Source organism: Acomys minous, assembly GCF_964271855.1.
Source record: "Acomys minous genome assembly, chromosome: 15".
Taxonomy (NCBI): Eukaryota; Metazoa; Chordata; class Mammalia; order Rodentia; family Muridae; genus Acomys; species Acomys minous.
The window spans coordinates 50876359-50891400 of NC_140497.1; the positions used below are offsets into that span (position 1 = coordinate 50876359).

Here is a 15042-nt window from a genome sequence, read left to right on the forward strand (position 1 = left end):
CACTAGACCTCATGTCACAAACAATAGATCAAACTTCACACACTGATAGTGTGATATTTCAAGATTCCACTCTCACTAAACAACAGATCATATACACAAACACTGGTGTTAACATGTTACAAACCAAATGGACCTAACAGATACCCATAGAATGCTGCACCCAAACACAAAAGAATATACCTTCTTCTCAGCATCGTGGAGCTTTACTCCAAATTTAAAACACATGCAGTCACTTAGCGTGTCTCAAAGATACAGGAAAACTGAAATAACTGCTGGTATCCTACCAGTCCACCAAGATTAAAGCTGGACTTCAACAACAACAAAAGAACAAAAAGCCTGCAACTCATGCAAGCTAACAACTCTCTTCTTAATGACTATTGGGACAAGACTGAAATAAAGAAAGAAACTAAAGACTTCCTGGAATTCAGTAAAAATGATTGCACACAAAATTTCACTTAAGGGACCCAATGAAAGGAGTAGTAAAAATTATAAATAGCACTGTTTACCCAAGAAAGGAGATATCACATGCCAACAAATTAACAGCACTTACAAAAACTATATAACAAAAAGAGGAAAGCACAACAGGAGGAGACTGCAATAAATAATCAAATTTAGGGCTGAAATAAATGAAATTGGAACAAAAAGATCATTATAAGTAATCATGGAAACAAAGCCTTGAGTCTTTGAAAACAAAATCAAGGACAAAGTCTTTTTTTTAAAATAAAAATTGATTTATAATTTATATAGTATTTTGCCTGCATGTGAGCCAGCAGGCCAGAAGAGGGCACCAGAGCTCATTATAGATGGTTGTGAGCCACCATGTGGTTGCTGGGAAATGAACTCATGATCATTGGAAAAGCAGTCAGTGCTGCTTAACCTCTGAGACATCTCTCCAGCCCCTCAAGGACAAAGTCTTATCTAAATTTACTAAAAAGTGGAGGGACAATATCCAAATTAACAAAATCAAAACTGAAAAGAAGGACATAACAAAGGACACTGAGGAAATCCAGAGAATAATCAGATCATACTTTTACAACCTTTATACCATAAAATTGAAATATCTAAAAAAAAAAAGAATGTTATTGTCAAAAGATATCATTTACCAGTGTGAAATGAAGATGCCCCCCAAAAATAATTTAAATAGAGCTATAGTATCTAAGAAGCAGTAATTAAATTTCTCTAAACAAACCACTGAACAAGTGCGAACCAACCAACCAATCAAAAAAACCAAAGCAAAACAAAACACCCAGGAACAGATGGTTTAGTGCAGAATCAGAGAAGTTAAGGGGCCAAGAGACACTGTGCAGGTCACCACACAGAGGGAACAACAGTCTGTTTCACATTCCAGTCCAGCACCTGGAACTCTGACAGCTCAACTGGCTGCTACCCCTGCCCTGAGCACAGTGGCCTCACATTCACCACGGTATGGCTGCTGCTCTCCCTCACAGCTTCCTTCTGCTAGTGCATAAGGTTGTTAGGCCTTCCCAGTATCTCTCCTAAACTAGAGCCACCCACTGGGCCACAGGACAGTAGCACATCCCCTACTGGATGAGCAGGGATCAAATGACTAGGACACACAGCCTTCCTAGCTCAGCCACTTTATTCTACGGTCAGAAAGGCCCTAATCTGAAATTTTTTTATTTTAGTAGAAGTTCTTTCAGTCTCTAAAAGCACTTCCTGTTCATATCCGAGGACACAGGGTCCCTTGTACACACGTGCCATTTCATACACAGTATCTAGAAGAGCCATTTCATGGCTTCACCGCTGGAAAGTCCTGCACCAAATCTTGGGTCAAATTCTAACAGTAACAATAATAAAAGCAGAGGGTGATCCAAGATGGCGGCGAGCAGTGTGGACCATGTTTGAAAGCTCCAGTGAACAATTCAGGGAATTGCACAGATTTCTGAGCCAGGAACACCAAGGTCCCCACACCATGGCAGCAGAAGTGCTCCATGGTTCGGAGGGACCAGGGTGCAGAGGACCTGCTTGCCCCTGCACACAGGAGGAGCACGGACTTTCTCAGATCAGAGCAGCAGCAGCAGAGACAGCAGTGCCACCAGCGGCACCAGCGACTCCAGCGGCACCAGCGGCGGTGGGTGAGGTTTGCAGCTCAGAGCCTTCCAGTGGAGGCAATTGGTGTGGTGGACGGTGGGAGTTGCTGTGACACAAGCTGGGCGGACCGCTCAGTCCCACCTGGTGCTTGCTCAGTGCAGTCGCAGTTTCCCTGCTGTGACGCAAGCTGGGCGGAGAGCTCACTTCCACCCTAGGTGCTTGCTCAGCGCAGACTCAGTTCTCCTGCTGTAACGCAAGCTGGACGGACTGCTCAGTTCCATCCTAGGTGCTTGCTCAGTTCAGTCGCAGTTTCCCTGCTGTGACATAAGCTGAGCAGAGCGCTCACTTCCATCCTAGGTGCTTGCTCAGTGCAGTCGCAGTTCTGCTGTGACACAGGCTGGGTGGAGCGCTCACTTCCACTCTAGGCGCTTGCTCAGTGCAGTCGCAGTTCTCCTGCTGTGGCAGACAGTTCAGGACCTGAGAAAGTAGCTGAGCTCGATGCGTGGTTCGGGCCCAGTATCCCTGGCTGGACTTGGCAGGGGACCCAAAAGGCTGTGGATACCTTGTCCTGATCCAATGCTCATTCAGAGACCCAGAACGATTGCAGGACCCACAGCAAAGGAGAGCTGAGGATCACTGGCTGTGAGAGCCCAAAACGACAGGGCTAACCTCCTGACATCCACACCAGTGAAGTATCAGGGCTTCCAGCCTACGGAAATTATGAGAAAACAAGTGAATCTATCATCAGACTCCCTCCACCCAACTCTGGAAGTTACCCAACAAAAACAGAGACAGCAAGATGCCTAAAGGACAGCATAAAAGCATATGCAAAAAAACCCCAAAACAACATGGCGTCTCCAGTTCCCAGCTATCCCAAAGAAAACAACCCGGAGAACTCAAATACAACGGAAACACAAGAAAATGACCTCAAATCCTTGGTAATGAGGATGATAACGGAGGAAACGAATAAAATTTGAAATCAGATGCCGGAAGACAAAGCGAAGCAGGTGCGAGACATAAAAGAAGCACATAGAGTGGAACTGGAAAATTTTCAGGAAAATGTAAACAACCAGATGAAAGAAATAGAAAAATCTGTTCAAGATATGAAGATGAAAATGGATTCAATAATAAACACACAGACAGAAGAAAAATGAGAACGTGAGGCCTCAGAGAAGAAGGCGAATGACACAGTGCTGAGCTTTTCTAACAGAATCCAAGAGATGGAAGAACGAATCTCAAGTCTAGAAGATACAATAACAGATCTTGAAGCAACCATTAAAGAAAATGCCAAAACTGAAAAACTCCTGACACAAAACATCCAAGAAATTAAGGACACCACGAAAAGAAGAAATCTGAGGATAATAGGCATTGAAGAAAGAGAAGATATCAGACTCCAAGGCCCAGAAACTATACTCAACAAAATCATAGAAGAAAATTCCCCCAATCTAAAGAAAGAGATGCCTATAAACATACAAGAGGCCTACAGAACACCAAATAGAATTGACCAGAAAAGAAAAACTGCCTGTCACATAATAATCAAAACACAAAACATACAGAACAAAGAAAAAATATTAAAAGCTGCAAGGGAAAAGGGCCAAATAACATTTAATGGCAAACCTATCAGAATTACACCCGACTTCTCAGCAGAGACCATCAAAGCCAGAAGGGCCTGGACAGAGATCCTGCAAACCCTAAGAGACCACAGATGCCAGGCCAGACTACTTTACCCAGCAAAACTATCAATAACCATTGATGGAGAAAACAAAATATTCCTTGACAAAACCAAATTCAAACAGTACCTATCCACAAATCCAGCTTTACAGAAGGTACTAGAAGGAAAACTCCATCCCAAAGGGTCAAGCTACAACCAAAACTACTCAGGAAATAGATAACTATACCATTGCAAAAACATAACTACACAAATGCTCTACTAGAACCAACATCAAAATTAAGACTCTTAACAGTCACTGGTCATTAATATCTCTCAACATCAATGGTCTCAATTCTCCAATAAAAAGACACAGACTAACTGTATGGGTGCATAAACAGGATCCAACATTCTTCTGCATTCAAGAAACACATCTCAACCATAATGATAGGCATTACCTCAGGATAAAAGGTTGGAAAAAATATTCCAAGCTATTGGTCACAAGAAGCAAGCAGGCGTAGCCATTTTAATATCGAACAAAATAGACTTTCAACCAAGATTAATCAAAAGGGATGAGGATGGACACTTCACACTCATCAAAGGTAAAGTCAATCAAGATGACATCACAATTCTGAACATCTATGCTCCCAATACAAGGGCACCCACATTTGTAAAAGATCTGCTAAAAAGGCTTAAACCACACATCGATCCCCACACAATAATAGTGGGAGACTTCAACACCCCACTCTCTCTGAAGGACAAGTCATTGAAACAGAACCTAAGCCGAGAAATAACATCATAAACCAATGCCATGGGTCAAATGGATCTAACAGACATCTATAGAACCTTTCACCCAAACAAGAAAGAATATACCTTCTTCTCTGCACCCCATGGAACCTTCTCCAAAATTGATCACATCGTAGTTCACAAAGAAAGCCTCAACAGATACAAGAGGATTGAAATAATACCTTGTATCCTATAAGATCATCATGGGCTTAGGCTGCAATTCAACAACAACAGAAATAACAAAAAGCCTACACCTATGTGGAAACTAAACAACTCTCTGCTAAATGACACCTGGGTCAGGGAAGAAAGAAAGAAAGAAATCAAGGAGTTTCTGAAATTCAATGAAAATGAAGAAACAACATACTCAAATTCGTGGGATACATTGAAAGCAGTGCTAAGAGGAAAATTCATAGCACTAAGTGCCTTTAGAAAGAAATTGGAAGCATTGCACATAAACACCTTAACGACACAACTGGAAGCCCTAGAAAAAAAAGAAGCAGAAACACCCAAAAGGAGTAGATGTCTGGAAATAATCAAACTCAGGGGTGAAATTAACAAATCTGAAACTAAGAAAACAGTCCAAAGAATCAACAAAACCAAGAGCTGGTTCTTTGAGAAAGTCAACAAGATAGACAGACCATTAGCCAAACTAACTAAAAGGCACAGCGACAGTATTGAAATCAACAAAATCAGAAATGAAAAGGGAGACATAACAACAGACACTGAAGAAATACAAAGAATCATAAGATCCTACTTTGAAGGCATATATGCCACAAAATTTGAAAATCTAAGGGAAATGGATGATTTTCTTGATCAATTTCACTTGCCAAAGTTGAGGGAAGAACAGATAAACAGGCTAAATAGTCCCATTTCCCCTACAGAAATTGAAGTAATCATTGATAGTCTCCCAACCAAAAAAAGCCCAGGGCCAGATGGCTTCAGTGCAGAATTCTACCAGACCTTCAAGGGCGAGCTAATACCGATACTCTTCAAGCTACTCCAAAAGATAGAAAGGGATGGAACATTACCAAATTCATTTTATGAGGCCATAGTCTCATTGATACCTAAACCTCACAAAGACTCAACAAAGAAAGAGAATTTCAGGCCAATTTCTCTGATGAACATCGATGCAAAAATACTAAATAAAATACTTGCAAAACGAATACAAGAGTACATCAAAGATATCATTCATCATGACCAAGTAGGCTTCATTCAAGGCATGCAGGGATGGTTTAATATACAGAAATCCATCAATGTAATCCACCACATAAACAAACTGAAAATAAAAAACCACATGATCATCTCTTTAGATGCAGAGAAAGCATTTGACAAAATCCAAAACCCATTCATGTTTAAAGTTTTAGAGAGATCGGGAATACAAGGAACTTTCCTCAACATAATAAAGGCTATATATAGGAAGCCAATAGCCAAAATCAAAGTATATGGTCAGATACTCAAGGAAATTCCTTTAAAATCAGAAACAAGGCAAGGCTGCGCACTCTCTCCATATCTCTTCAATATAGTACTAGAAGTTCTAGCCAGAGCAATAAGACAACAAAAGGAGATCAAGGGTATTCAAATGGGAAAGGAGGAAGTCAAATTATCCCTATTTGCAGATGATATGATAGTCTACATAAGTGACCCTCAAAATTCCACCAGAGAACTCCTACAGCTGATAAACACCTTCAGCAAATTGGCTGGATACAAAATTAACTCAAAAAAGTCTGTAGCCTTCCTATCCACAAATGACAAGCTTGCAGAGGAAGAAATTAGGAAAACCACACCCTTCACATTAGCCACAAGCAATATAAAGTACTTAGGAGTTATTCTAACTAAGCAAGTGAAGGACTTGTTTGAAAAAATTTCAAAACTCTAAGAAAGAGATTGAAGATGACATGAAAAGATGGAAGGATCTTCCTTGCTCATGGATCAGGAGAATTAACATAATAAAAATGGCCATCCTACCAAAAGCAATCTACTGATTCAATGCAATCCCCATCAAAATACCTACACAATTTTTTAAAGACATTGAAAGTTCAATTTTGAACTTCATATGGAAAAACAAAAAACCCAGAATAGCTAAAACAATCTTGTACAATAAAAGGTGCTCTGGAGGAGTCTCCATACCTGATCTCAAACTGTACTATAAAGCAATAGTAATTAAAACAGCATGGTACTGGCACAGCAACAGGCTGGTTGATCAGTGGAATCGAATCGAAGACCCAGATATGAATCCACACACATATGGTCACTTGATTTTTGACAAAGAAGCCAAATCCATTCGATGGAAAAAGGATAGCATCTTCAACAAATGGTGCTGATCTAACGGGATGTCTATGTGTAAAAAAAATGCAACTGGACCCATATTTGTCACCTTGCACAAAACTCAAATCCAAGTGGATTTAAGACCTCAACATAAAACCAGAGACACTAAGTCACTTAGAAGAAAAAGTGGGGAAGAGCCTGGAACATATTGGCACAGGAGACAACTTCCTGAACAGAACACCAACAGCCCAGGCCTTAATGTCAACAGTTAATAAATGGGACCTCATGAGGCTGAGAAGCTTCTGTAAGGCAGGAGACACTGTCAAGAGAACAAAGCAACAGCCTACAAACTGGGAAAAGATCTTCACCAACCCTACATCTGACAAAGGTCTAATATCCAAAATATATAAAGAACTCAAGAAATTAAACACCACCAAATCAAAAAACCCAATTGAGAAATGGGGCTTGGAACTAAACAGAGAATTCTCAACGGAGGAATATCAAATGGCTGAGAAACACTTAAAGAAATGCGCAACCTCCTTATTCATCAGGGAAATGCAAATCAAAACAACTCTGAGATTCCATCTTACACTCATCAGAATGGCTAAGATCAAAAATTCAAGCAACACCACATGCTGGCGAAGATGTGGGGAGAGAGGAACACTCCTTCATTGCTGGTGGGAATGCAAACTAGTACAACCACTTTGGAAATCTATCTGGTGCTATCTCAGAAAACTGGGAATAGGGCTTCCTCAAGACCCAGCTATTCCACTCCTTGGAATATACCCAGAAGATGCTCCAGCACACAACAAGAAAACAAGGCTGTTCATAGCAGCCTTACTCATAATAGCCAGAACATGGAAACAGCCTAAGTGTCCCTCAATAGAAGAATGGATAAAGAAACTGTGGTACATATACACAATGGAATACTATTCAGCTATTAAAAACAGGGAATTCCCGAAATTTGTGGATAAATGGATTGAGCTAGAAATGATCATAATGAGTGAGTTAACCCAGAAGCAGAAAGACTCAAATGGTATATACTCACTTATATCTGCATATTAGCCCAAGGGGCATGTCCCACAAAAGCCTTCACTTACCAGAGACAGAGGGGAGGACATTCTAGTGGGACTCTAGATGAGAGAATCATGGGAGAATGGCAAAGTAGAAGGATCCAGAGGGTCCTAGAAGCCTACAAGTAGAACATTATGATAGGCAGATTTGGGCACAGGGGTCCCACTCAAACTAAGTCACCAGCCAAGGACAATACAGGCGGCAAACCTTAAACCCCTACCCAGATCTAGCCAATGGACAGAACACTCTCCACAGTAGAGTGGAGAGTGGGATATTACTTTCTTACATACTTTGGTGCCTCACCTTCGACCATGTCCCCTGGAGGGGGAGACCTGTTGGCACTCAGAGGAAGGACAGCAGGTTACCAAGAAGAGACTTGATACCCTATGAACATATACAGGGGGAGGTAATCCCCCTCAGGAACAGTCATAGGGGAGGGGAATAAGGGGGAAATGGGAGGGAGGGAAGAATGGGAGGATACAAGGGATGGGATAACCATTGAGATGTAACAAGAATAAATTAATAAAGGAGAAAAAAACAATAATAAAAACAAAGAGGTAATGAAATTTAATGCAAGGAAGAGACGTTGGAGGGAAGAAAAAGAATTTGAAAATGATACAATATAAAGTTCAAAAAAATAATTTAAAGTTGAAACCTGTGGTATGGGCCCATGTGCTCCAGGGACCAGCAATCTGTAAAACAGCAAACAAAGGATTGCTCCCACCTTTTCTCTCAGGCTGTACATCTTCAGTCAGAAAAACAACAGTCCTGTTAGGCATGGCCAGATCAATTTGTTCAGCTCTTCTTTTATGGTGAGGTAGTCTAAATACAATAATTTGGTTTTTAAAAACAACTTTAGTTTTTAATCAGATTCCTGATTGCCTGGTTTGTGGACCAAGGAAACAGACAGAGAATAATATCTTCCTGGCACTGGGCAGCAGAAGCAGGATTAGGTGTTCAAAGCAATTTCCAATTTCACAGTGTGAAGGAAATATGGGCTATAGGAGACATTGATATAAGCACACACACGCACAAAAACTTGAGAAAAATAAAATTAATGGCGAAGAAACACTTAAAGTAGAAACAGATTAAAGCAGTGATGTTTTTAAAGAAAATAAAATTGTAAATATGACAACAATAATTGACTTTTTAAAAACGTAAACATAATTTTAAAAGTCCTATATTGGCTAGGAAAAGAGAAGGCCTTTCCTTAGTACAGGGAATTCCATTAAGAAGTTACCAAATGGCCTTGGCCCTACGCACAATGTGAGCTGCTGAGATGTGCAACCTGTGACACACAGGCACAGCCAGTGAGTGGGCTGCCTCTCAAACCTCTGAGTTGACCTAACTGTGTCAAGCAGGATTGCACTTATGTGGATAGGAGCGGTCCCTAATGAGAAATTCAGTATTCGTTGGCTCAAGCTAACTTCCCCAAGCTGTAGGCTCCGCAATCCGCAGTGTCTTCATTCACATGGCATGAATGAATACATGCTGGGAAATTACAATCTCACTTGCCCTGTTGGAATCATGTCCTTCTTCATAAGGTGACCCCTCCAGCTGAAAACCTTACACTACAGTCTTTGATCCAGCTTTTGCCTACCCTGTTTCCCCCTGTAGTAGTCTTTACAATAAACTATTTCTCCTATTCTATTTTCAAAGCAAAGGCCATGCTCCACACATGAATTCTTTTCCTGTTGCTGCAATAGAAAGTGGATTGAGTACCTCAAATAGGTAATTATAAAGCTCTGTGATGATAAAACACTTTACAAATTTTAAACTCAATCAGGTGGACAGCAAGCTCTGCACAGCTATAGAGTAGGATCAACACCATCAGAAGCACCATAAAAGAGATAGCCTCAGAAATATTTTTTTCTATATGGCTGGAGATAAATCTGTTCAACGTTTAACATTGCCTTCTAGGAAGAAAGATCTTTATGAGCTTAAGAAATTAATGAAGAAAAATTTCCTGAAGATTAGCATGAATCAAGCTCTGGTTAATGTTCAATGAGGAGCCATCTATTAGAGATTCTGCATTCTATATAGGCAGCTTCAGGCCCTGGGTTACCCTTGGAACAATTTAAGTAGGGATAGGAGACTATAAGTCTGGACATGGAGACAGGCTTACACAGCAAAGATGTTTCCAAAAAAGGGGAACACTCTCACATACCAGTTGGAGTACAAACTTGTACAACCACTTTTGAAATCTGTTTGGTGGCTTCTCAGAAAATTGGGAATAGTTAGATTTCAAGACTCAGCTATACTACTGAGTATATACTCAAAACCAAACAACAAGAACATGTGCTCAACTATGGTCACAGCAGCTTTATTTCTAATCCCTAGAAACTGGAAAAAAAATTAGATGTCCCTCAACCGAAGAATGGGAAAAAATGTGGCATATTTACAGAATGGAATATTACTCAGCTATTAAAAGTAACATGTTTTGTGTAGGCAAATAAGTGGAACTAGAAAAGATTACCCTGAGTGAGGTAACTGAGATACAGAGTGACAAACATGGTATGTACTCATTTATTTTAGCAAAAAGGGTCAGGAGGGCCATGTTAAAATGCACAGACCCAAAGACAATAAGTAACAAGTAGGGCTGAAGGGAAGATGCTTAAATCTCACAGAGAATGGAAAATAAAATAGACATTGGGGGGTCGATGGATGAAGGGAACCCCATGGAAGATGGGCTGGAATGGGGACAGAAGTGATCAAGTGTGGAGAGGATGGCTGGAAAAAATGGAATTAGTTGTGTGTGGGAATAGTTGGGACAAGCTATACATCTTGGACAATGGAAACTCCCAGGAAACTGTGAGGGTGACTCTGCTAAGACTCCTAGCAACAGGGGATGGATATACAATAATTCAAAAACTCAGTTGGCCTCTTTTATACAAAAGACAAACAGGCTGAGAAAGAAATTAGGGAAACAACACCCTTCACAATGGCCATGAAAAACATAAAGTACCTTGGTATCACTCTAACCTAGCAAGTGAAAGACCTGTATGAAAAAAAAACCTTAAGTAATAAGAAGGAGGATCAATGGAATTGAATTGAAGTCCCAGAAATACACCCCCATATCTATGAACACCTGATTTTTGACCAAGAAGCCCAAACTACACAATGGAAAAAAAAAGCATCTTCAACGAATGTTGCTGGTCTAACAAATGTCTACTTGTAGAAAAATGCATTTAAACACTTATTTATCTCCCTACACAAAACAAAAGTCCAAGTGGATTAAAGACCTCAACATAAAACCAAACATACTAAATTGGTTAAAAGAAAAAGTGGGGAAGAGCATTGAACTCATTGGCACAGAAAACAACTTCCTCTACAGAACACCAATAGCTCAGGCATTAAGATCAACAGTTATCATCAACATCTCAAAAACATTCAGTTGACTCAGTAGAGGAAAATCAAAATGCTTTATCAACATGAATTTCTGCATCGGTTCACACCACTGACGCAGAACAATCCCAGACTGCAAAACTTTGCAGATGTACTTATGTCCCATGTAAGGGTTTCTAACCATGCAGCATCTGTGGCAGCCTTTCAGATCGGGGATCTGTGAGGTTAAGGCAAACTTTCTTGGCAGGATGTGGTCAGGAAACCTATGAGTTTGGATATGGGCAGCTAATCCTGGTTTTTTGCCTTGTTCAAAAAAAACCAATAAGATTGTGAGAGCAGAGGTGAAAAGTTTTTCTTTCTGCTAATGACATGAGTATATTACTGAGTACCCCATGGTTTGCATAGCCATCAGCAAAGGTGCGAATTAAAACCAGGTAGTTAATTTGATACAATCAACTTGAATTCTGCATCTTCCTGGTTCACAGAAATCGGTGCAGGCAGCCAACAGCTGGGTTCCATTCATGTGACACAGCTAGAGAGAGATACTGTTTTGGTGTGTTTAGACAAATTTGTACAAATTGTGAATCTACAAGGAAAACTAAAGTCAAGTAAGAAGCTGGCCTCCAGGCTAAGCTTTGACTTCTGCATCGAGTCTGTAGTGTGCCTTCAAGACAGTGTGTTGGCTTTCTGGAAACATAGAATGCAGGGTAAAAGCTTCAAATCAGATGAGGTTACCCAGGAAATTTCAGATAAAACAAGAGTTTTCTGCTTATTGGGATCAGACAGAGTTGTTGTTTTGGAAAGTAGGCCGACAGAAAACCCCATGGCACACAGCAATCTCTACACCCTGGCTGGACACGAAAATAGTTACTAAGCAACAGAGATGAATTCCAAGTGTCAAGAAGATGATTATGCTCCATTGAAAGCAAGAGTGTTTTAAGGGAATTCAATACAGACTGTTGTGTAACTTGCTTTAATTGTTGTGGGATTTATATAAAATGATCTGTACATTAGGATAGATTTCAGTATTTTCAGTAGCTGGAAACAGCTACTCAATCTCTTGCCACTGTGTGGTGGTTATCTCAAGTTTGCTTAATAAATGCTATGAGATGAATAAAAAAGAAAAAAGAACAACAATTAGTAAATGATACCTCATGAAACTGAAATGCTTCTATAAGACAAAGGACAACATCAACAGAAAAAAATGACAGCCTACAGACTGGGCAAAGTTCTTCACCAACCCTATATCTGACCAAGGGCTAATATCTAAAATATATGAAGAACTCTAGAAATTAAAAACTATCAAACCAAACAACTAAAAAAAAATGGGGTACAAAGCTAAACAGAACCCTCAACAGAGGAATAGCGAAGAGCCAAGAAACACTAAAAGTCCCTAGTCATCAAGGAAAGGTAAATCAAAATGACTCTGAGATTCCATCTTATACCTATCAGAATGACTAAGAGAAAAAACTCAAGTGACAGCACATGCTGGCAAAGATGTGGAGAAAGGGGAACACTCCTTCATTGCTGATGGGAGTGGAAACTTGTACAACCACTTTGGATATCAGTCTGGTACTTTTTCAAAAAATTGGGAATAGTTCTACCTTAAAGTCCCAGCCATATCAGTACTGGGCAAAAGTCTGAAAGATGCTCTTCCATACAACAAGGATATTTCCTCAATATGTACAAAGCAGCTTACTTGTAATACCCAGAATCTGGAAACAAACTAGATGCCCCTCGCCTGTTGAATGGATAAATAAACTGTGGTGCATTTACACAGTGGAATACTACTCAGCTATTAAAAACAAGAAAATTTTGAAATTGGTAGGCAAGTGGATGGAACTAGACATGACCATCGTGAGTGTGGTAACCCAGACCCAGAAGGACTGGAGTGGTATAAACTCACTTATAAGCAGATATTAGCCTAATAATACAGGGGAACCACACTACAGTACACACAACTAAGGAAACTAAGTAATAAGGAGAAACCTAAGGAGAATGCTTACTTCTCATTCAGAAGGATAAATAGAGTAGGCACAGGAAGCAGCTGAAGAGGAGGAACAGGGACGGATCCTACCACAGAGGTCCTATTAAAGACTCCGTGCTGAAGAGGATCCAAACAGATGCTGAGACACACAGTGAAAATTCAGGGTGGAGCACAGGGAGTCTTATGGAAGATTTGTGGAATAGAAGGACAAGGCGGAGTCAGAAACTCCACAAGGAGATAAGTGGAGACAACAGATCCAGGCAGAGGAAGGGGATGCTGCAGACACTGAGGCACCAATCAAGGACCTAGACCTCTGCTCAGATGTGGCAGATTGGCAGTACATTTCTCCTTGTGGGTCCCCTAATATGGAAAGGAGGGACAACTTCTGACATGGACTCTGGCCCCCACATGTTGATCACTTCTTCTTGCTGGCGTGGCTCTGCCAGGGAACAGAAGATGAAAATACAGGTAGTCCAGATGAGACTTGATAGGCAAAGGTCAGAGGGTAGGGGAGGAGGGCTCCCCTTTCTGAGAACGAGTGTAGGTAGGTTTGTGTGGGGGACAATAGGCCATATGGCCAATGTTCAGCAATCTTGTCAGAGTCTGCACCTTCAAGTCTCTGTTTTTCCCAGAGCTTGCCTTTCACCTGTTGTGGGTCAACAGTTAGACTAAAGACAGATAGAGATGTAGCAACCCTGTTATGGTTTAGCAGTTACACTAGACAAAGATGGAGCCAGATACCCTGTGTGGCAGGACATTATGACCCTGCCTGGAATTTCCTGTGTTTTGGGAAAAGCCTGCAGCTGGGTTCCTATAGCAATATGCTTCCCTGCCTTCTGACTTATAAAAGCCGCTGCCTGACTAATAAAGTTTGGGAGTTTGATCAATCAGACTTGCTTTCCTTTTTTGTGTCTTGCATTCTCAACAGGTGAATTTCCTCCCAAGTTTTAGTCGAACCCCAAAGGCCGGGGGAGGTTTGGAGTAAAAAGAAGGGAGTGTGGAACTGGAAGGTGATGAGGAGGGAGGCTACAATCATGTTGTTAAGTGAACAAATTAAAAATATTTTTATAATGCACGGACTCAAATGTAAAAAAAAAAAGCAGTTTAGTACTGGAGAGAGAACATCTACAAACAGAACTTAAAACCTAGAGTCATTTACTGCATCATAGAAGCAGAGTGTCAAATCAGGGGACTATATAGTAGATGCTACATGAAAACATAGGCAATGTATAAAATAAACTAGATTCATTACACAATATATTCTAACTTAAATACTAAATATATGAATAAAACCTTTAACCAAATAAAAAAGATATCCCCAGGACTATTTCTTAAGTACACAAGTGTCCTGAAGCAGCAAATCTTTATTCACTAAGAGGTTCATGGTGTCATGGGATGAGAAAAACAGGAAGAATAGAAGGAAGAAAAGATAAACACTGGTGTGGGGAGGTCTTGAACAAGTATCATGGCAAGCAAGCTGATTAAGAAGAATAACATCTGTTATACTACTTCCAGGCAAAAAAAAAAAAAAAAAAAAAAAAAAAAGGAAGGGAATTGGGCACGTCTATGAAGACAGCAGAAACAATCATTTAATGCAATAAACACAGAAGGAAGTTAATCAAACATGCTGCATATGGTAACAGGGGATCCTTAAACCATTAGTGACCTAGCCCACCATGGCCTTGGGATTGATAAGCATAGCCCCATGTGGTGGTAAGAATTGTGGGGGGGCGGTCTCAGGAACAGTAGCAACCCCTCCCAAAAGGCCCTGGTAGCACTACGTGACCAATTCTCCCTAGCATATTCATGGTTTCGGAGAAGGAGCTCTCTTTTTTTCTGTACCTCAGGCTCTAGTGAAAGCTGCTGAGGCATAGGCCCCAGGCTT

General features: G+C 40.6%; 1 protein-coding gene across 2 annotated transcripts in view; it reads right to left on the reverse strand.

Annotated features, from left to right (window-relative positions):
* The window catches only part of LOC311583998 (uncharacterized protein), a 37184-nt gene that overhangs the window by 9179 nt on the left and 12963 nt on the right, over nucleotides 1-15042 (reverse strand). The window lies entirely within an intron of this gene.